Below are 21288 nucleotides of genomic sequence, written 5' to 3' on the forward strand. Positions count from 1 at the left end.
AATACATAAATTGTTCAGACTGTGGCAGGAATCTACCCAACACTCATGGGAAAATGTGGCGTGATCTTTTAGAGTAATCAAATGAAACTTTATTACACGGCATGACAAATGCCTGTAATTTTATCGGGACAAGTTATTTGTTGTTTACTGTTGTAAGGTAATGATTGTTTTCTCTAAATGTGTTTTCTGTACTATAAAAATAAATAAAAACATTATTAAAAAAAAATAACAAGGTAGGAATAATAGTGGAAACATTTTCCTCTGTTCCTGCACAATTCAATATGAATCCCCTGCTAGTATCATGTTGGAAGCAGATCCTCACAGCTTTTCTAGAATTGCACATGGGTTGGAACTTGCTTATATGACCTGCTCTACCCAGGAGCTGCTGCAGCTTTTAATGAGTGAACATTGGGAAATTGTTAATACTATACAGCATGGGTAGGCAAACTAAGGCCTGGGGTCCGGATCTGACCCAATCGCCTTCTAAATCCAGCCCGCGGATGGTCCGGGAATCAGCTTGTTTTTACATGAGTAGAATGTGTGCTTTTAATTAAAATGCATTTCTGGGTTATTTGTGGGGCCTGACTGGTGTTTTTACGTGAGTAGAATGTGTGCTTTTATTTAAAATGCATCTCTGGGTTATTTGTAGGGCATAGGAATTTGTTCTCCCCCCCCCCCCCCAAAAAAAAATATAGTCCGGCCTCCCACAAGGTCTGAGGGACAGTGGACTGGCCCCCTGCTGAAAAAGTTTGCTGACCCCTGCTGTACAGAGTTTGTTGCACCACATACGCAAGCTATCCACTATATCTCCTCCCAGGTCCCCAATTTTTTTAAAAATGCAAAATGATAAAGTAAAAATCAGATATTTATTATAGAGCTTGCTTGCTCCTTCTCTCTGTTTCTGTCTCTCTCTGTCTCTCTGAACGTCACAAAACAAATATTAAACTAAATAAACAAAAGCTCCTCAAAGTAGGACACACTCGCTGTTGCTTTCAGGGAAACAGCTCTGAGCATAGCTGTTAACTTACAGATTTGAAAATAAGGGACCAGCAGCCTTGAAAATAAGGGACATGCAGCCTCACTGTTCCAGGCACTCCAGTCTTCCTGTCCTCCTGCAGTCTGGTCAAACTCATGCTGGTAGCTTCGAGAACACTGTCCAACCAACTTTGTAACCAGAGGGTCAACTGAATAGAATCTGAATCACATGCACCACAAGGCCTATGCAGCCTCAACTTAAGATGGCTCCCCGGCCTGGCTTTGCACTGCAAAGTTTGCAGCAGCACGTGCAACAAAATGGCGTCCAGCATTCAAAAACCCCCTCAGCTTGCATTAACTAGCCACACACAAGGCATGCAAGCTCCACCCCCCAGTCGTTCTTAGACTTCTTATTGGGTGAGCAACACAGTCAAGCAACACAGTTGGAGCCTCCCTCCTCCCTGGCCAGCAGGGAGGGAGGGAGAGGAGCTGCTTCCTTTGAAATTTAAGGGACATCATTTAAGGGACATTTAAGGGACATCCATCAATAAGGGACAGCAGCGGGACATGGCGCTGGAATAAGGGACTGTCCCTTCAAATAAGGGACACTTGACAGCTATGGCTCTGAGTAGTCTCAGCCCCAGTGTATGCTTCTGATAGTCGACTGCTACCACACTGGACTGTTTTTGAAGCAGACCCGACTCATCTCATATCTGCTAATGGCTGTGCTGGACAGGCCTCATAACAGCAGGTGGAGTAAGAGCTTCCCCACTAGAACAGACTTTCCAACAGCCTGATCCAGTCACAAGGATTTTCTGCTTCGAGACACATGGGAGGGACCTCTTTGCCACAGATTAGGATTGGCTGAGTGATGCCAATAACTGATTGGCCAGAGAACAGTAGATTGACAGAAATGTTTACTTTTTTTTCCGTTTGAAGTACAGAAGGGGAGTGGGAGATGAAAGAGTGTGTGAGTCCGAGATTTGATTAAAAACACTTCTCTGAATTCCCCTTGGGAGGGCTGTCCCTCAGTGGACCAGCCTCCAATGGGACAAGGTATAAATAATAGATAAAAATGAACTTCAAACTGCAGGAGGCAGTGGAAGACAGAAGTGCCAGGCGTGCTCTGGTCCATGGGGTCACGAAGAGTCAAACACGACTAAACAACTAAACAACAACAATATAATTTACTGAAAACCCAGTTCTATAAATAATGCAGCAACAATAACCTCCCAATAAGATGAAGTTTTGTTTCTCTTCTGTTTTGAGCTCAGTCCTTCAAAATTTGAGGCTGCAAACCCATTTACCTGAGTCTAATTCCCTTTAATGCAATAGGACTTGCTTCTAAGTCAGGGGTCGGCAAAATTTTTTAGCCGTGGGCCGGTCCACTGTCCTTCAGACCTTGTGGCGGGCAAGAGAAGTGGCTGGGGGGGGTGGAGCTGGAAGAAGAGGCGAGGGGGGGGCAAGTAGTCCTCCCCATCCCCCAGCCCCAGCCGCTGTGCTTCCCTTCCCTGGGGCTGCCGCCACCGCTGCTGCTGCTGCCACCGCTTCTCGTGAGTAGGCAGAGCAAGCTCGTCTGCTCCATTCTCTGGCCCACAGGAGCACCAGGGCGGTGGTGGCGGAGGGAAGATGAGTGGTGTGAAAGGGCTGGCTCCGGAGAGGGACTGCTTAAAATGGCCCTCAGTCAGCTCAGCCTAGCCCCTTTCCTCCTCTAGGCAAGGCGGGGAGAAGCCAGGAGGAGGGAGGGAGGAGGCGTCACCACAGTGTGTGTAACCGGGGGGGGGGGGATAGAATGGCTCAGGGGGGAAAATGGTGCAGCCCGAACGAACAGAATCCCCACGCTGATCCACAGATAGTCTGTGGGCCGGATCCTGAAGGCAATTGGGCTTGATCCTGCCCGTGGGCCTTAGTTTGCCGACCCTTGTTCTAAGTAGACATGTATAGGATTACACTGTTAATGTCTTGATGGTGCATCACTTCTAGGTTTTGAATTGGCTTCAAACATCTTACCATTGTAGCTTATAGATGCGATATTGCAGTGCTTATCTGTTGATCAAACCTGAGATCGCAATGAAGCCATATGCAAAGATCAGAGGAGAGATTGTGTTTCTTCAGAAGGCATAGCATGCAAAAGTCAGAGAAGAGGAGGGACAGGAATAGTTATTAATGTTTAGGACTCCTAATATTTAGGTTTGCCTATTAGGCTTGCCTTCAAATGAAGGACCCTGAACCTGTAAGGCCTTTTCAGTGAGAGAATTCTATAACTTATGTAACTGCTCTGTGTGGAGGATGACAAACTAAATGGCCGTTTTATTGCACAGAGTTGCTTTCGCTCATCATGAAAGTGTTCTTGATTTCCACATTCCAACCAAGTTTGGGGAATCCGTTTTATATTTGTGAGGCTGCATCAACCATCATTAGAAGCTTTTAATCTTTTCTTTGAGACTTTTTAAAAAAACTTTTCTTGTGTACAATATTGATGTTGTATGACATGACCCAGAGGCTTATAGACTGACGATGAGTAAAGTGTCTTTGAGCTGACATTGTGGTAACACAGACACATTACTTGGTATACTTCACTGTTCGATCATATGGTTTTGATGAAAAACCGAACTTGTTGCATACCTACAAAAAAGAAAAGAAAGAAAGAAAATGTTTCGGTTTTTTTAATATATATGTAACAGAATTGGCAGATGCCTTTTTGGCAATGTGTGTGACAATGAGGTGTGCATGGAAGGGGTCAAAAGGCAAAAGTGTAATTTAAATATTATTGTAGTGTCTAGCACCTAACAGATCCATTTTATTATTGGAAAGCTTGAAATCTCCATCTCCTGGGAATACTAAGGGTTGCTTTTCTTTTGGAGCTGGCCAGAAAGAGGCCTGAATTGGAATGGATGTTTTAGAAAGTTCAGACTTGCTGGCAGAGACTTCCTGTGGGCAAAATATGTAAACACCCTAAATACAAACAGAACTGGAATCTAGCTAGTGGGACATTTTCCTGTCATAAATGTCTAACAGCTTATTTTTAAATTAAAGTATAACTACCATTCTTCTTAAAAAGGATTCTGCTTATTCTCTCATGTTAACGTCTCACTGTGTGCCTTTCACTGGTGAGAGAAACATTTCACCCTTCCTTGCGCTGGAAAGCTAACGCCCTGGAAGAAACCAACTCTCTTGTGTCATTCCCAGTTACTCTATGGAGCAAACTCACTGTCTTTTTTTAAACGTGTGAAGCATTTAAGAACTGTGAAAAATAGGTATTTCCCTCAGAATTATTTTGATATTAGGCAGTGGCAGAGGGAAATTCAGCAATGTAGACCAGGCTCATATTTTCCCAGTGTAGACCAGGCTCATAATTTCCCAGTGTAGACCAGGCTCATATTTCTGATTTTCCCTCAGAACAGGTGCAAATATGAGGGCCCTTACATAGTATTCTGAGGAGGTTTCATGTAAGTACATGTGACTGTATCACTTCAGGATACATATGAGGACATTGCTTGTTTGAAAGTAGCCCCACATTAAAATGTCCTTACACGTGTAAACTGCACATCATGGAGATTAGGTTAGAAGCCTTACCATGTGAGAGAGAAATTATGACCAGGATCCACTTTCAAACATATAGTACCCCATGTTTATGCTGAGGTGATAAAATCCTGTCAAAAGAGTATACCACAACTCACCACATGTTTGATTCTACCTTCAAATTTATACCCAGAAAAGGTATTGCTCTGGATCAGTGGTTCTTAAACTGTGGTTTGTTCATGCTTAATGGGACGCCATTTGCTTTCAGGAGGTCCATGGGAACATGGCAAAAATAGAGATGAACGCGGACAGAATCAAAGTTTACTACAGTCATACCTCGTGTTGCATTAGGTTCCTGTTGCGTCTTTTCGGCTTGCGAACGCAGCAAACCTGGAAGTGTATACTTCCAGGTTTCGCTGCACACGCAGAAGCGTTCTGCGTGCTTTGCGCATGCGCAGAAGCGTTCTGCGTGTTTCACAAATGCGCAGAAGCACTCTATTGCACTCCACGCTTGCGCAGAAGTGCCACTCTAGTTGCAGACTTTTCGGGGTGCGAACGGCACCCCGGAATGGATCGTGTCCACAACTAGAGGTACCACTGTACTGTCTTGGCAGGCAAATGTTTCAGAGACCCAAAGCATATCTGAACGTAGTAACACCGACTCTTCTAGCCACCAGCACTCTCTCCTCTTTTTCTTTGGCTACACTACAGGGCAAAAATTACTTGAGTTTTATTGGAATAGGTATCCATAATACAAATTGGGTTTGATCCACTGGTTGCATGAACCGACAGTTCACACAACCGATCTTTCCCATTCCTTCCTCCTCCCTGTACCCTCCACCCCCTAAAAAAATCTCCAGAGATCTCTCTACTTGATTCTGGGTAATTTCCTCGCTTCCACTGCAGACGAATATGACACAGCTTCCACTATTCAGACCTTCCCTGGCCTTCTTGGAGAGGGTTTCCATGAAGTACAGAACGTTTCAGGGCAGAAGGGAAGAGGAAGCAGAATTGCCTTTTGCTTCTGCAGCCTCTGGATTCAACACACAATCCCTTTCCTAGATAATCTCATTCATTTCTTTATTTAAAGAATTCTCCTGCCAGCCAAAAAGAGGCTCCTCTATTTAAAAATGTAAATAGCAAGACAGAACTGCATTTGGTTATCTGGGTGAAAACAGTTTGAGAATCACAGTAGTTCAAGCACGATAAAGCCCATGGTTGACACCTTGCCCTTGTTCACACAACACTTATTCCCAGAGTCAGCTGTTTAGGAGGATTATTATCCCCTGCTCTAAACACAGTTTATGTGAACATTTTGCTATGTGATGGTAAAGTGAACTAAATCGTGGGTAATGATATTATAAATGTTTTGTGTGAGCAGAGTTTTTAGCTCAGGGTATTGTGCTTATAAGTGCATTTACCACATTTATTTGAAAATAAGTACGTATTGTTGATTTAAATAAAACTTGGCTTGGAGTAAATATTAGGTTCATTTTCTGGGACACATTTGAAAATCCCACCATTCCTCTTCATATTTTACATTGAATTTTTTTTTTAACTGAATGTTTTAGAACCGTCTTCATTTCTATATTTCCATTTCCTTAATTCTGTATTATAAATTAATTGCCAGGAATATTATGTTGGATGTGACAAAATAAGCCATAGCTTAGACAGAAAACCAAACAGCTGAGCTATTATATTTTAAGTTATTTTTCTCTCTCTTTCCTATCTCTTTTTCTATTGCTGTTTGTTGCTGTGATACAAAAAAAAAAAGGAATAGAAATGTATAATTCCTTTAGGGGTGAAAAATAAATTAAAAATTCCTCTTTCTGTAGTCATTAACATAGCCAATTTACAAAACCCTTTATAAGAAAAATGGCTTTCTAATGGGGACACTGTCAGACTCTTAACTACACACTGCTGGGAGCCGCTCTAATAACGTCTAATGCAAGTTGTAGGGAAGCGAATCAGTAGCAGAAAGCAGGATCGCTGCTTGACTGCTCCCTTTCCTGACAGGAAGAAAAGGACAGTGATCAAGCTGAGGTCCTCAAAAGAGGCCCTTAAATCACTGGATAACATGAAGAATGGGATGTACACAGGCTACTGTAGAAAGCATATAACAAAGCATTTGAATTGTAGTGAGACAGATAATTCTTGTAGCAACATTTAGATGACTGTGATCTTTTTGCGTTGCACATTAAACCGTAGTAAAGTGCACCAAAGATAATGGAAAATGTTCACGTGTAGTCCTTTTTCTTTTTTTAAAAAAAAGCTGTTTATGACATGACATTACCAAGAAGGTATTATGTTAAAGACTTTGCCAGGAAGGGAGATGTTGGGGTTCTCTTCTGTGATTTAGCCATGCACTGGTTCTTAAAATGTAATAGAAAAAGTATTTAAAATATTATGTTCTTATTTAGCCCTATCCTTAAGTTGTGGGATGTAGCCCCTGTAAAAGGTTCCCCGAGCCTTAAGAAACAGAATAATCTCATTTTTAGGAGGTAAAAATAGAAAAGATAATTATATAATGTATCTGGCTCTTTTGGTTTTGGCCATATGTGTTCAAATTTCATAGTAACATTTAAGATGATAGGGTAGCAAGGGATGGATTTATTTCAGTCTCTTAAATGCTGTATTAGACGCATGATTTGTTTTTGGTGAAACTACAAATAGCGATTTGCCAGGGGTGGTGGCTACCAGGAGAGATCCAAGTTAGAAGGGCTATTAATTTCCAGCCCTCAGAACATTGGAAGTAGCTTTGTTTGAGAAGGGAGGAGGAAAAAGACTGGAAGAAAACCCTCACACTCCAAAGAGCAGAAATGAAATTTAATCAATTCAATATGCATGTTAAAGGAAACATTTCGAAGGACAGATTTGGATTTGAACTGATCTTTCTTTCTTTCTTTCTTTCTTTCTTTCTTTCTTTCTTTCTGACAGCTAACTCCTCCTGAAACATGGCACAGTGACAATCAGTGACTGAAAAGTGAGGACAGCCAGGTTTGTTCTTTTTGTTAAATGTTGCTTTTAAATGGTATCAGATACGATTGTGATTAGAACACGGGTAAAATTGCTGGCTGGTGTCATGCATGTGGCACACCTCAGGGCAGATTCAGATAAGTGTTTATTTTCATTGTCACTGAGAGGAACCCCGTTGAGTTAGGCTATCTGAAGGGGTTCAGTTTGCAATGGAGCATGTTTTTCCATCTTTTACAAAGCTCATATTTTCACACTCCGTTGCATGTCAAGCCCTTCAGACAACCTATATCCAAGTATCCAGTGCAGCAGCTGTTTCTCAGTGCATACATGCAGCATGGTTCCTGAACTTTATAAGAGGGACAACAGCTATCAATGGTTGATATTAAATAATGTTGACCATTGGAAATAGGTTACCATGTTCACAAATTGAGTTTTATGTAGTCAGCTACACGGTCCTTGCATGTGCACATTAGCCCCTAACAAAACCAATACAAAACCCCCAAATAAATAAGGTCTGCACCTGCATGCAAGAGCTCCATGCCATCATCAGAATGCAAAAGCATTAGCGCATTCGGAAAATGATTATTTGTCCACCCATATTCGCAATAGAATACTGACGTGAATTCATCTGAGATGCACCCAGCTGCTGGAGGCAAATTGCCATGTTAGCCACAAGGTAAAAATGTAAGAGTTATATGCCTCTTTTATCCTATATGCACTTTCATCTAATCTCAATTGATACGATTGATGCTGCTGAAACCCATATTCAGTCTATGGTACTGTACTCAATGTGGGGTAAAATGTTATTCTTTTCATATGTGACTTGAACATAAAAAGCGAAAGTATACAATTAATTTGCCAGCACTTTCTTTAAAATTGTATGCTAGGTTTCTGTGAAACACTGTATGAAGCAATATTCCAAGTAAATTATTGTTATTTACTATGATTTTTTTTTTGCCTGCATATTTAAAAGTCAACAATTATGTTTCCTTTTTTTGGCTTAATGGCTTTCTACAATATTTTTAGAAACCTGGTCAATTCTTTCTTCACTAACTCTGAACATCATTTTCACACACTGCAGTCTTAAAAATAACACCAAATGCAACTTTGTAGATCAGCTATTTTTCCTGAATCCATTAATGCATAAACGACATTTTTTTTTAAAAAAATTAAAGTGAACTTGTGGGACAAAGTTGACGTGAAGGAATTGGAAAGCCCTTGATGGGATTTCATTATTAGTGTTATCTGGACACATAGGTGGCCTATGACAGGAGTTGGTGGCATCTGTCTAATTCATACTTGTCAGGGGTCAGAAATGTGAATACTGACATCATGACCAGCATTTTTGAAATAGGCTATAAAAAGGATACATAAATTCTGCTAATGCTAGTATGTAAAGTTAAAGGCCCCTATGAATTGTTGTGCCAAGAAAGAAGGGAGCTTAGTGACCACTGTGCCAGCATTAATGGTAAGTGCTATTACCTGTGACCTTGCACATAGCAATGAAACGTTTGGCTATAAAAATAGTCCAACAACATTCAAATGGTCAAATAACAAAACTGTTGCATAGTTGAAGAGTGGGAAATGGCTTGGGTATGGAGAAGGGTGGCTGTGGATGACTGATGTGGGTACTGTCCCAAAGGCATTTCAACTACTATCAACCATTTACACTAGTACCTGCCTGTGGCTATTACACAATTGTAACCTGATATAGTAACTATAGAATCCTCTGCATACTTATGCAGAAGTAGGTTTTGGCATGTCCAATGAGACTTGTTCTCAGGTAAGATTGCAGACTAAGGTAGAAGCTACACACATATAAAAAACACTGTGAAAATGTTTTTTTTAAAAAAAGTTTTGAAAAATACCTTATTTTTCCATGTATAAGACTCCCCCTATTTTTGGGGACTCAAAATCAAGAAAATGCACTGTGCACTATCCATGTATAAGACGACCCCTTACTTTAAACTTCATAATTTAGGAAAAAAATATAGTCTTATACACGGAAAAATACAGTACATTGAATTTGGCATAGCTCACTGTCGCTGTCTAGTGTCACATTTGTATACTGTACTTCACAACACATTTAAAATGTTTTACTTGCAACTTACTTAGCTGAGTCCTAAGATTGCAGATGCTAGAGACCATTGGAGGTCAAACTTTTCTTGCATGATGTGGTGCCTCATTTGATATGCTCTTAAAGTGGCATGGAAGGTGCTGTTCCAGGTATAAAGTAATTTATAGTTCTCAAGTAGGTCCAAAATTAAGATGATACTTACTGGACACAAATTCCTAAATACAGTAAGCCCATAGCTCACGCACATTTAACTTGTGCGCATTCAGCTTTAGGCATGTGGCAGGTTTATCGTTTTTTAAATAGAAATGGAATGGGGTTCCAGGAAAAATGACTCTGGCAATTCCACCCGCCATTGAACCCATTGTGCTTTGACTGTATGTGATTTTGGCTTTAGGTGTGATCCCTGGAACATAACTCGCATGTAAATTTTGGTCTTAATGTAAAAGAGAACATCATTAGCTTTATTGGTACTTAGCTGTATATTTCTTCAGTCTTTATGTTTGATGTTAAGGAGCTGGTGCCATGTTGTTTTCGTTATAATTATTGGTATGTTTTAAACAGATTATGTATGGATAGATGTATATGTATATATGTATATAGTTTTAATTCTATCAATATATAATTCTATTTTATGATGGATTTTTAAAGGTTTTAGTAGTTCTTATTTATGTCTGTGACTGGACTTAACTGTCAGGGGTCCTTTATTTTTACCTTTTTATTTTTATATGTAAGCCACCTTGAGTGCTGTCAGGAAAAAAGGCAGGGTAAAAATAAATTTATATATAGTAATAATAATTTTGGTATTCTGTGTGTTCTGACCATTTTCAGTTCTGAGGCTTTTTAGCTGATGTTTGAGGTACATCTCAAGAGTGCCCGATGCTATAACAAATGCCTACTTAAGCACCTTTTCCAGAAGACAGAGGTTAATAATTGTTAATTAACAATAGCTAGTTAATCATTATTCAGATATACTATGTACAAACCAGGTTCTTTAGGAATTGTACCATCACCTCTTCTATGGCCAGTCACTTTCTCCAGAAGCCCTTTGTTATATTCCGGTTTGAGTTGGACAATACCTTCCTTTTTGAAACAACATTCCCGCACCAAGTCCAAGTCCACCTATGTAAACACCAGCAGTTAGATAGCAGGGTGGATGACACATTAGCACTTGTAACCTTGTGTCCTTGTCTACATGTGTTAAGTACTATAGTGCACATGTACATGAGCTCAGACCCTCTGAACAAGGGTCATGGTGCACCACCACAACAACTGGGTTTTCTTAGAGAGGGAATTAGCAATGAGGCAACAAGCCAGAGTTTAGAGCAACTGAGCCGTGTCCAATTAATGTGTTCCATCAGCATAATAATTTTCACTTGCACAGTGAAACTCATGGAATCTGCTTCAGAAGGTTGGAGAGATATAGAGGGTGCGTGGGGGGGGAGTTCTGTTTTTTCTTATGAAAATTGACAGACTGGGTACATAGCATTTAGCTTGGATTGGCAACTGTTTGGTTAAATCTATAGGGGACATGGGAGATGGGAAAGGCTGACGGGTTAAAGCATCATGAAACTGACTGGGGAAAGTTGGGGAATGAAAATGAGATGCGGAGGAAATAGATATATTTATTTTTGTTTATTTTATAACATGTATCACTTAATATAGCAAAATCTCTAAGCATTTCACACAAGTAACACTCATAAAAAGCACATGAAAAAAGTAAATAAGTAATACTGAAATACAATAAAAATCCAATAAAATGTTAAGCAGTATTTATTTATAGAAACATAGAAGGTGAATTGGGTTAGACAAAGGAGTAAAAAATGTAATTAACACTTTGCCTGAAGCAGCATGGGTTGCTTGGAGAGTTAGAGAGACAAGAAAGGAAGCAGAATTAGAGTTGTAGGGATGAAATTGGAGCACAAATATTACCTATTCAGTGTGAAGAAGGTAGAAGGGGTGCTCTTCCTACTGGGGTCTATTGTGAATCTGGAGGTTCTCCTTGGCACCAGGACACCAGAACTGCTTGGGTTGTTACTTAATTTTCAAAGGGCTAGACACCCTAGATTTTGCATGGCAGTGTAGCATCACTGAGTTGGGCTTACTTGCACTTCTAGTGGACGAAGGCAGGAGTAGCTTTTACAGGAAATAGGCTGGCTGCTCTTCAGTTTTTTGCTCCTTCTTGGACAAAGCACTTACATTCTCCTTTGGCTCCTCTTACTCCTTCATCTTGGCTTAGCAATTTTCTTCCTCTCTGATCTCTACAGTTCAATTACTGACCCTTCATAGTCAGTCCTTTCCTTCCTTTCTACAGTATGGCTTCTAAGAGGGGTATGTAATGGCTTGCCTAGGTCTCCAGGGCTTGCAGATTATCTAGAATATTTTATTTTTGTGAAGTGGCATTCCCACTCCAGGGAATGTTGGAACCTTCTCCATAGTGAAGGGTCAGAAACTGAAGAACCTCCATCATAGAATCATAGAATTGGAAGAGACCACAAGGGCCATCGAGTCCAACCCCCCGCCAAGCAGGAAACACCATCGAACAAGATGTTTCAAGATGTCCACTACATGCCATTGTTATGCTGTGCCCTAGCCCCTCTAGGTTTGTCTTCAAAGTTAGCAGACAGCAGATGCTCTGAAGATCCCTCCTGCTACCCCAGACCTACAGCCAACTCCAAGAATTGTTCCAAATACAGTGGTTATCAAGAAAGTCACTAAATTGGAGTGGAATGCTTCCTAGCAAAACTGAAGAGAGGCCAGCCTGTTTCCTTTAAAAGCAATAATTGCCTTGATCCTCTAGTTGTGCAAGTAAGCAGAACCCAGTGATGCTATACTGGACAAGCAAATCTATCATTCAAGTTTGGTTGGTTGGTTGGTTTATAAACAAGGTGGAACTTGCTGTCCCCTTTAGCCCTGCATGAAATAATACTTTCCTTGGTTAAGGCAATGAAAGACCAACACAAGCTCTGGCAAGCTATGGGTTCTCCCGGAATCTTTGCAAAGCTGATCATAGTTGATTAGTGTAAAAATGTGTGGGGTGCAGGGATTGCTAACCTTAATGGGTACAAATTCAATTCACAATGGGTTGTGCAGTACTTCTGGCAGGGCGCATTCCCTCTTTGGGAATCTATTTGGTATGTATGTGAACGTTTTGGAGGTACCAGGGTTGTTGAATAAAGGGTGGAGATATTTCCATGGTCTGTATTAATGGAGGATAGCTATTGTACTTTCTGCTTTCTTGCCCCTTTAACTAGACCTCTGTTTTAGTATACCACTTTCAGGCAAAATGGAGCCAATAATTAAAATGGTGGCCAGGCTAATCATCTTGGAAGAGTTTACTCTGTTCCTGTTGCCTAGCAATACGTACAACTACTCAGAATTGAAGCCAGGCTAGATAGGAGGCCTAGAGTGGGAGATGAAATCATTATAGATTGCAGCAACTCCACGTCTCCAACTCTTGAGCCTATTAAAAGCTACCATTAACAGTTTTGCTAGGAGAACCATTGGAAATGTGCAAACAACAGTGCAAACAAATACAGCAATGTACAAACTAGTTCTCAAAGTTCCAAGTATGGAGGGTCAGTCTCACTCTGTTCATATTGACATCAATAATTATTGTTCCTCAAAGGAGAAAATATACTTTGAAGTATTTTAGCAAGCCAGCAGAAAGTTGAATCCATGGCTGCTGAAGGAAGACAAAGAGAAATTGTACCTTTTATTAGCTGGACCTGTCTGGCTTCACTTGTTCCAAGACATTCTGGTTTGGGATCATCATGATGCTTCATAGAAAATTAAACCTTCTTTGACTTTAGTTCTGTACTAGCCCAAGTCTTTCCATCATAATGCACTAAATAACTGATGGAAGACATTGCTTTCTTTTTTAGGTGAGGAGGATAAAACATTCTTTCTGACTTCTAATTCTGGAAGGTTGTAGAACCAAGTAAATGTTCATTATAGGTTTTTTTTTTAGTTCAAAAAAATAATCCAGTTGAGTATATTTCACAGCTTAAATAGTGAATAGTGGATTTATTGGAGGCATAGGAAGCTGTGAGTTTGGGGGGAAAAATCACAATGGAAAGCTGATCTTCTGAACTGGAAATCTGTGTGACAGCATATTAGTAATCATTAGACTTTTAGTCCAGCAAGCAGGTTGTAGATTGTGCCCTTTAGGAGAGGGATAATAGACTTGATAGAAACATCACCGTTAGCCTGTCATTCAGTAGCTTAATGTCCTCTGACTGTGTTCTAGATACTGAAATTTTCCTGAACAGTAAAAAAGTGGCTTTGAAAATGATGCTGAACAGATTTAACTATACACAGGAAAGGTTTTTCTGTGGCAGTTTGTAGCCAATAGTGAAAAATATAACTTTAAGTGTGGATTCCTTGAGACATGTTTCAGAAATGAGGAATAAAAGTTAAATTCCAATCCTTTAGCACCAGCGGGGAACCTGTGGCCTGGAGGTCCAAATGGGCTGGCAGGCATCCTAACTGGTCAACAAGGCCATTTCCCCAAGCCATGCACACCTGCCCCCCACCCGATTACTATATGATATCAGGTGTTGGGCAGGTAAAGATGCAGCATCAGATGAACATTTATTCAGCACTGTTTTTAATCTGGCACCCAAATGCAACTCTATCCAGTAATCCATACACTCCATCACTGACAGCGGCCATCTACATGCCTCTGAGAAACTCACAAGCAAGTCATACCGATGATGACTTTTTGTTCATTCAATGTATATTGGCCCTGGAAACCTGTAATTTGAGTTTACCATGTTATCTGTTAGCTACCATGGCTAGCAGATTCTCAGCCTCCTAAAACCAGAATTATTTTACTTTTATCTACTTTTAATTTAATTTCACATTGAAGTGAACTTACGTCAGGGGTGGGAAATTGAATCTGGCCAGCAGACCAGATCCTGACCTCCACAAGCCCCCACAAGCCATTCTGATGTTAGCCATGGTATGCATTAGTCAAACTCACATTGGTAGCTTCGAGAACACTGTCCAACCATCTCGTCCTCTGTCGTCCCCTTCTCCTTGTGCCCTCCATCCTTCCCAACATCAGGGTCTTTTCCAGGGAGTCTTCTCTTCTCATGAGGCGGCCAAAGTATTGGAGCCTCAGCTTCAGGATTTGTCCTTCCAGTGAGCACTCGGGGCTGATTTCCTTAAGAATGGAGAGGTTTGATCTACTAAGGGTCAATTCATGTGATCAACTCCCATATACTTGCTCAGCTGCAGGAGCTCTTTGACCAAGACAGAGCTTGGAGATGTAATTGTGAGAATCTAGGATTGCTAAGAGGGAAGGGGTTTGAAATAGCTGTGAATTCTGTTACTGTGGGAGCTCAAAAAAGGTGTAGTGGTGATTTTGGAAATGGCTCTGATCTGCCTCTTTATACATCCTGATTGACAGACAGTTTCCCCTTGTGATTAAGGATACAAGCTGCAGGGGAATGGAATATTTTGTGTAAACTCGTCCTTTGGCCCTGTTGGATTTGGCAGATACCTAGTAAAAGAAAGATTTAAACTTTCAGAACCATGGACCACCAGTTGCCTATGGCCTGCTTATATTCTTACTACATGATAGAGGGCATTTTTAAAAAATTCTTTGGCTATCCTGACATTTCTCCTACTCTTACTTTTAGCAGCAAAGCTGTTCTTTACTAAGAGGTATTTGATAATATAGTTTGTATTCGTATCTCAGAAAGAAATGCTTCTATAGAAAGTTCAAGAAGTAAATATTATAATCAACGAAGCATCATAAATAACTTTTATGTCTAAATCAAGCTATTAAAAGCTTTTTTTATTTTTAAGTAGATAGGGGAATAAAATAGCTGCATAGTTCATAAAGTGGTGTACTATTACTGCCTGCTGTGCCCATGAATTATGCCAGCTTTTTACACTTGTGAAGTAAAAAGCGGATTAGAACTGTGATCAATGTATTATCCTATATTTCTTATTGTTCATTATATTTCCTTTTTGAGAACCTTTGTAGTCTAAATGGCTACTAATGACATAATTACAATTGTTTGTCACCACCATAATGTGTGATTTCCTATCTCCTCATGAAGATGTAAGTTAGATAAAGGAGGAGTTTTGGCAGGAAGACAAAGTGCAGTGATTTATTAAAGACCAGATGTGGTTGTTAAAAGCTTTTTTATACAGAAAGACTTAATTGAGTGATGTGAAATAGGAATGAAATATCTGAACATTATAAGCAGTGGTTCTTGGTGTGAGTGACACGGTTGCTCACAGGAGCACGACAAACTAGTTGGTTGTTTTATTGTTGTATACAAATTCATGTTCAAATTTAAATAGTGTGAGAAAGTGTTAAAGAGGAAAATAATAACACATTGTTGAGGTCTGTTGGACTGTGAATGTCTTTTCTATCATGTCTTGAAAAATTTTCTGATGTGAGGAAGCTGGTGAGGTGCAGTGATGAGAGTGCGGGATTTTGATGTAGAAAACCCAGGTTCAAATCAGAGCTCACTGGGTGGCCCTGGGCAAATAACGGTTTCTTCCGCCTAATTTACTCCTCTGTGTTGCTGAGAGGATAAAATGAAGATAACTCGGTGCAAGCTACCATGAGTGTCTTGGTTGAAACGTGGAATAAAGATGTGACAAAATAAACAAGTGGAAGGTTCTCATTCAGTGTTCATGGTGTTGTTACTGCTGATAAGGGGGAAAATCAGAAAGGGATTGGAAAGCGAAACATAAATAAAATACCACTTTTTGCAATCTTACAGTATGTTCAGTAATTTTTGGAAATAGTGGGTTCCCCGCCTTCTAGAGTATTTGACCCATGTAACTCTTTTCTTGCTTCCTGTTAAGTTCTTTCTCCTCATGCAACACTTATGGGATCATACAAAACTGCCAATCAGCTTCATATCCTCTGAGGCTAGGAGTATCTTACCAGCTTTGTCTAGTTTGACACCTATGGCCGTTCCTGGTCAGAGATAGCTTGACCACTCTAGCCCATGTATTTGTGACCTTGAAGCTGGATTACTGCAATGTGCTCTGTGTGGCTCTGTCCTTCGGCCTGGTTCGGAAGCTCCAGCTGGTGCAGAATGTGGTAGCACATGGGGACACATGGCAGACATGTAACACTGGGCTGCCCATCTACTACTGCGCTAAGTTCAAGGTCCTTGTATTAACTAGGACCTGGGAGAACAGGGTTCAAATACCCACTCAGCCATGAAGCTCACTAGGTGACCTTGGGCCAGTCACTGCCTCTAAGTTTAACCTACCTCACAGAATTGTTTGGGGGAATAAATGAGGAAGGGGAGAAGCATGTACCTGAGCATCTTGGAGGAAAAAAGTGGGATAAAAATGGAATCCAACAAACAAACAAACAAACAAACAAACAAACAAACAAACAAACCCTTATGTCTCAGTTCAGTCGCTGAGATTTTCTGCAGGAGTGTGATTGGTTGTGCCTTGAGATGGTGAACTGTTTGTGTCATTGGCTCAGTGCTATGGAATGCCTAGTTTGAGGTAGATCCAAAGTGGAAAATATTTTTCTTATATATGTCTGGCACTTCATGGGGCTAACCTATGTTCTTACTGTTGATACTAACATAGTTCTCAGGTGAGCTTTGGCCACCCCCTATCGCTATAGTCCTAATCTGGACCAGGCCGCTTGCACCTGAAATTTGCATGGGAGGGAGGGAAGCTCTCATTGGGCTGGGAGTTTTGTTCCCACACAAATTACAAACACATCCTTCTCCCCACCCCTACTGCCCAGGTAATTTTGAGACCACAGCCAGGAGAATGTGGGCAAAGCGTTAAAGCCCCCTTCCCTACACTGAATCTAGGGTTCAGATCTAGATCTGGGGCCTCATATTGGCTATTTCTGATAAAATCTTGCACTCAGAATCTTGCATTCTTGGGCAAACATAGTTAATGCCACATGTAGTTTGACCCCAAGTATTAAGTGCTCATCATGTCCATAGACAAGCAACCACATTCAACAGAAAGAGCTGGTACCTTATAAAGTATATGGGTGGTTGTAGACAATGTTATTTCAACTTAGAGTGTACCCATTGAAATTAATGGACCTAAATTAGTCATGCTCGTTAATTTCAGTTGACCTCAGGGTAGCTCAGTTGGTAGAGCATGAGAATCTTAATCTCAGGGTTGTGGGTATGAGCCCCATGTTGGGTAGTAAATTCCTGCATTGCAGGAGATTAGACTTGATGACCCTCGTGGTCCCTTCCAATTCTACAATTCTATTAATGACCTGCTCTGAGTGGGGCTAGTATTATATAACCCTCGGTCCAAATGCCTATGTAACTTTATGGTTAAAGAATGGTTCAGTGAAAACTTAAGATTTTTATTTGTATTGCATTTGGCAGATGTAAACAGTTCCAAAAATCAGGATAAAAAACAACACCTTACTGAATCTACCTTCAAATCCTTTGGGAGCAGATCATCACTAACTCATTTATCACGCATCTTCTTTGGTTTCTAGCTCATGCTTCTTTGAATCTTGTGATGCACGTTGTACAGCTACCCTGTAGCAATGAACTGATTGAGTATAATTTGTATTCATTGTTAAATTTAGTAACTGCACTGAGATTTGAATTACGCTAATCAACTTTTCTTGTAATTTGTATAATTTACATACTGTACACACACCGTAAATGCAGGACTCTGATGCAAAACAAAGTTTAATTAGTGTAACAGGGTTACATCTGCTTCCCAAGTGATTGATTTCTGAATGTGCTTATGCCAGTCGCAAGGGGGATCAGGGAATTGAACCATAATGGTTAAGGGCACAGTCTATGAAGAAGTTATCCTGCACATCCTCCATTTGAATGAAGGAGCTGTGCAAGCTATTGTGCTTTTGCACTAGCTACTGTTGTTCATTCACTTCAATGGGTCTTGCTCAGAATATATTCTGATGCCCTGATTCTGGAAATGACAAAACTTCCTAAATGTCATCATTTGACTTTGGTTTGAACATGGGGGGGGGGGGGAATGGGTTTTAGCTAACAGACAATTTTGATACAGTTTTGTTTACATATTAGTTTGCTAGGTTTAATTGCTTTCTGTTACATTCTATTTAGGAGTTATTTCTGACAATCAGATGTTTGGAATCCTATCGTAAAAGTGAACCTATGGTAAAAATGCTATTCTTTCCTTAGAACCATGCTGCTGAAAGTTGTAGTAGGCCAATATAGTCTCCCCGTTTTATTTGTTTATCATAGGAGACATATTCTAGAGGACAATACCAATGGAAAAAAGCGTGGTAGAGGTGGTTTGAAAGTTCCTTTGCTTTCCTAAACCCACACATGGTTTCATGCCTTGGTTGCAGCCTGGGTGTGTGTTCTTGGAAGACAATGAAAGTTGGTTGTTGGTTGCCCCTGTTGGTTAGAGCCCATGGTAATCACTAACGTACCTACTCCCCCAATCCCCATGGTTTTCTGGTTTTATGTTTTTGGTTTTTTTACAACTGTTTTAAAAATGGAAAGTGAAGGATCTATACTTAGGTTGATCCATTGTTCAACTTGCATATATGTATTGTAGAATGCATGGTATGAAACTTGTTTCATATCATGGGAGGAAAACCTGCTGTTTTCACACTAAGGTATACAAGTTACAACTGTGAAAGGGAGCATGCAAATTTCCATGAAAAATGCACAGAAGCGATGGCTGTAAAATGTGTAAACAAATACCATATTTTTCCATGTATAAGATGCCCCCGTGTATCAGATGACCCCTATTTTCTGAACCCAAAATTAAGTAATAAATATTTTAAACACCAAACAGGACAACTTTGATATTTTATTAAATATTCAAAACACCAGTATATTTAGTACCGTATATTTAAACATCAAACAACGAGGCAAGCTGTGTAATCGCAGCTGCTCCTGTCAGCTCAGTGTAGCTTCACTGTAGCTGCAGTTCCATCTCTCCCGCTTGTGTATTGCACTTTTGTCTCAGTATTTACGGTATGTACCGTATTTACTCCACAAGCGCCGGCAGATGCAAATGCTGATGGAGGAGCTGCGACTGCCAGAGCTACCTGAGTGAGTGTGCTTGGGGAATGGGGGGGGGGGGTCTGGGTAGCCAGGGGTGGCTGAGGGAACCAGGTGGAAGGGACAATGTCTGGAGTGGGGGCTGCTGGGGGGGGGAGTACCAGACCAGGGTTTGTCGTGAGGCCAATACAGTGGTACCTTGGTTTCTGAACTTAATCTGTTCCGGAAGTCTGTTCTTAAACCAAAGTGTTCTTAAAGTAAGTCGTGCTTTCCCATAGCAATGGGGGACTCAGTTTACAAATGCAACACACTCAACAGGAAGCAAAACATGTTCTGCTTCCAAAGCAAAGTTTATAAACCAAAACACTGACTTCCGGGTTTGCAGCGTTCTTAATCCAAGTTGTTCATAAACTAAGCTGTTCTTAAACCAAGGTACTACTGTAGTGATGGGAGGCTCGGGGGGAAAGAATATGGATGGTGGCATGTATTTATTTATATGTTTAATTGCAACATTCCGTGTATAAGATGACCCCCAATTTTAAACTTTAAAAATTTGGGGGGAAATACCGTCTTATACACAGAAAAATACGGTACTTACTTTTGCACCACTGAGTAATCCCACTGCATTGTAGTAAGGATTCTTCAGCCGTCCACCGATCTACAAAACTATGCTGGTGTCTTCCCAAATATGACTGCCAGTGGGACTTGCTTCATAGTGAGTATGTTTAGGGTTTCAGCCTAAGTCAAAGCAAAATTATTTCAGCTGGCACTGCTTACTTTGTACTTGGCCCAGGGGCAATCAGTTCAAAAGAAAGGGGATTATAGTAAGTAAGCCTACAGATTGGGAAAAAAATGTAGGGTTGTCATAAAGATCCATGGAACAAACAAAACAAGCAGTGGTGCACATGGTTTCCTTCACTGCAGTGACAGGGAGTGGGAAGGTTGGCACCCTTCTGCGTGCCCAACTCAAGGCAAATAGTGAAAGCATTCAGGAAAGGAGTCACAACTTCTCTGGAAAATGGCTACAGTACTGTAGGAAAGCCCAAACTACCACACTTCTAAAAACAAGCAAATATTTTTCAATCATGTTGAATTATATTTAACAACCATTGCCATACTACTGCTGGAGTCAGTGTCACTTAAATACTGGACAGTTGGCTATAGATATGATTTGATGTGAAAATGACCAAAGGATGGTGATCAGTTTTTAAATTTCATTCGCATTTTCTGTGAAACCTCTTGAGGTATGTGTTGTGAATGTGATTCATATGCTTCATACCATACGTGACATATGATTTTATTTTTACTAAAAGGGGTTTCAGCATTTAAATGGTATATGTAATTCTGTGGCTAGAATAATTCATATTTAAATCTGCTTTTATGCTTTATAATTAAATAAGAAAATACTGCTTAGACCTACCTTTTTGATATCCTTGGCTATATTCTAATTATTTCTTTAATTTGACCCATAAAAACAGTCAATTTCTTCATTAGTAAATTGCAAGGATATCTCGAGAGAAATATGGTTTTTAAAGGTGTCTTACCATATCTAATGAGAATTTTAGTTTCGGCATGTTTCCCCCCATTTCTTTCATTTGTGCCATTTTGTTAAAAAAAACAAAACATTCTAGGTAAATTAATCCTTTCAAAGGCACAAAATAACTTCCTTTTTGGAAAGGGTTATTAGAGTCTTATTCTTTATAATCTTAAATACCACTTGTGTTAGGCTGAACAATGTGTGGAGAAATTACACTATTTTAA

At 40.3% G+C, this 21288-nt stretch overlaps 1 protein-coding gene across 13 annotated transcripts in view; it reads left to right on the top strand.

The window, feature by feature from the left end:
• The window catches only part of FOXP1 (forkhead box P1), a 539690-nt gene that overhangs the window by 146489 nt on the left and 371913 nt on the right, over nt 1-21288 (top strand). For 10 of the 13 annotated variants that reach the window (XR_013982997.1, XM_080995718.1, XM_080995726.1 and 7 more), the window contains one exon: nt 7435-7494. The exons of the other annotated variants lie outside the window; for them this stretch is intronic. The gene's annotated coding sequence lies outside the window, so the exon portion shown is untranslated. The remainder of the gene's footprint in view (nt 1-7434; nt 7495-21288) is intronic. 13 annotated transcript variants of the gene reach the window in all.

This window comes from Podarcis pityusensis, assembly GCF_964106645.2.
Source record: "Podarcis pityusensis genome assembly, chromosome: 2".
NCBI classification, from domain to species: domain Eukaryota; kingdom Metazoa; phylum Chordata; class Lepidosauria; order Squamata; family Lacertidae; genus Podarcis; species Podarcis pityusensis.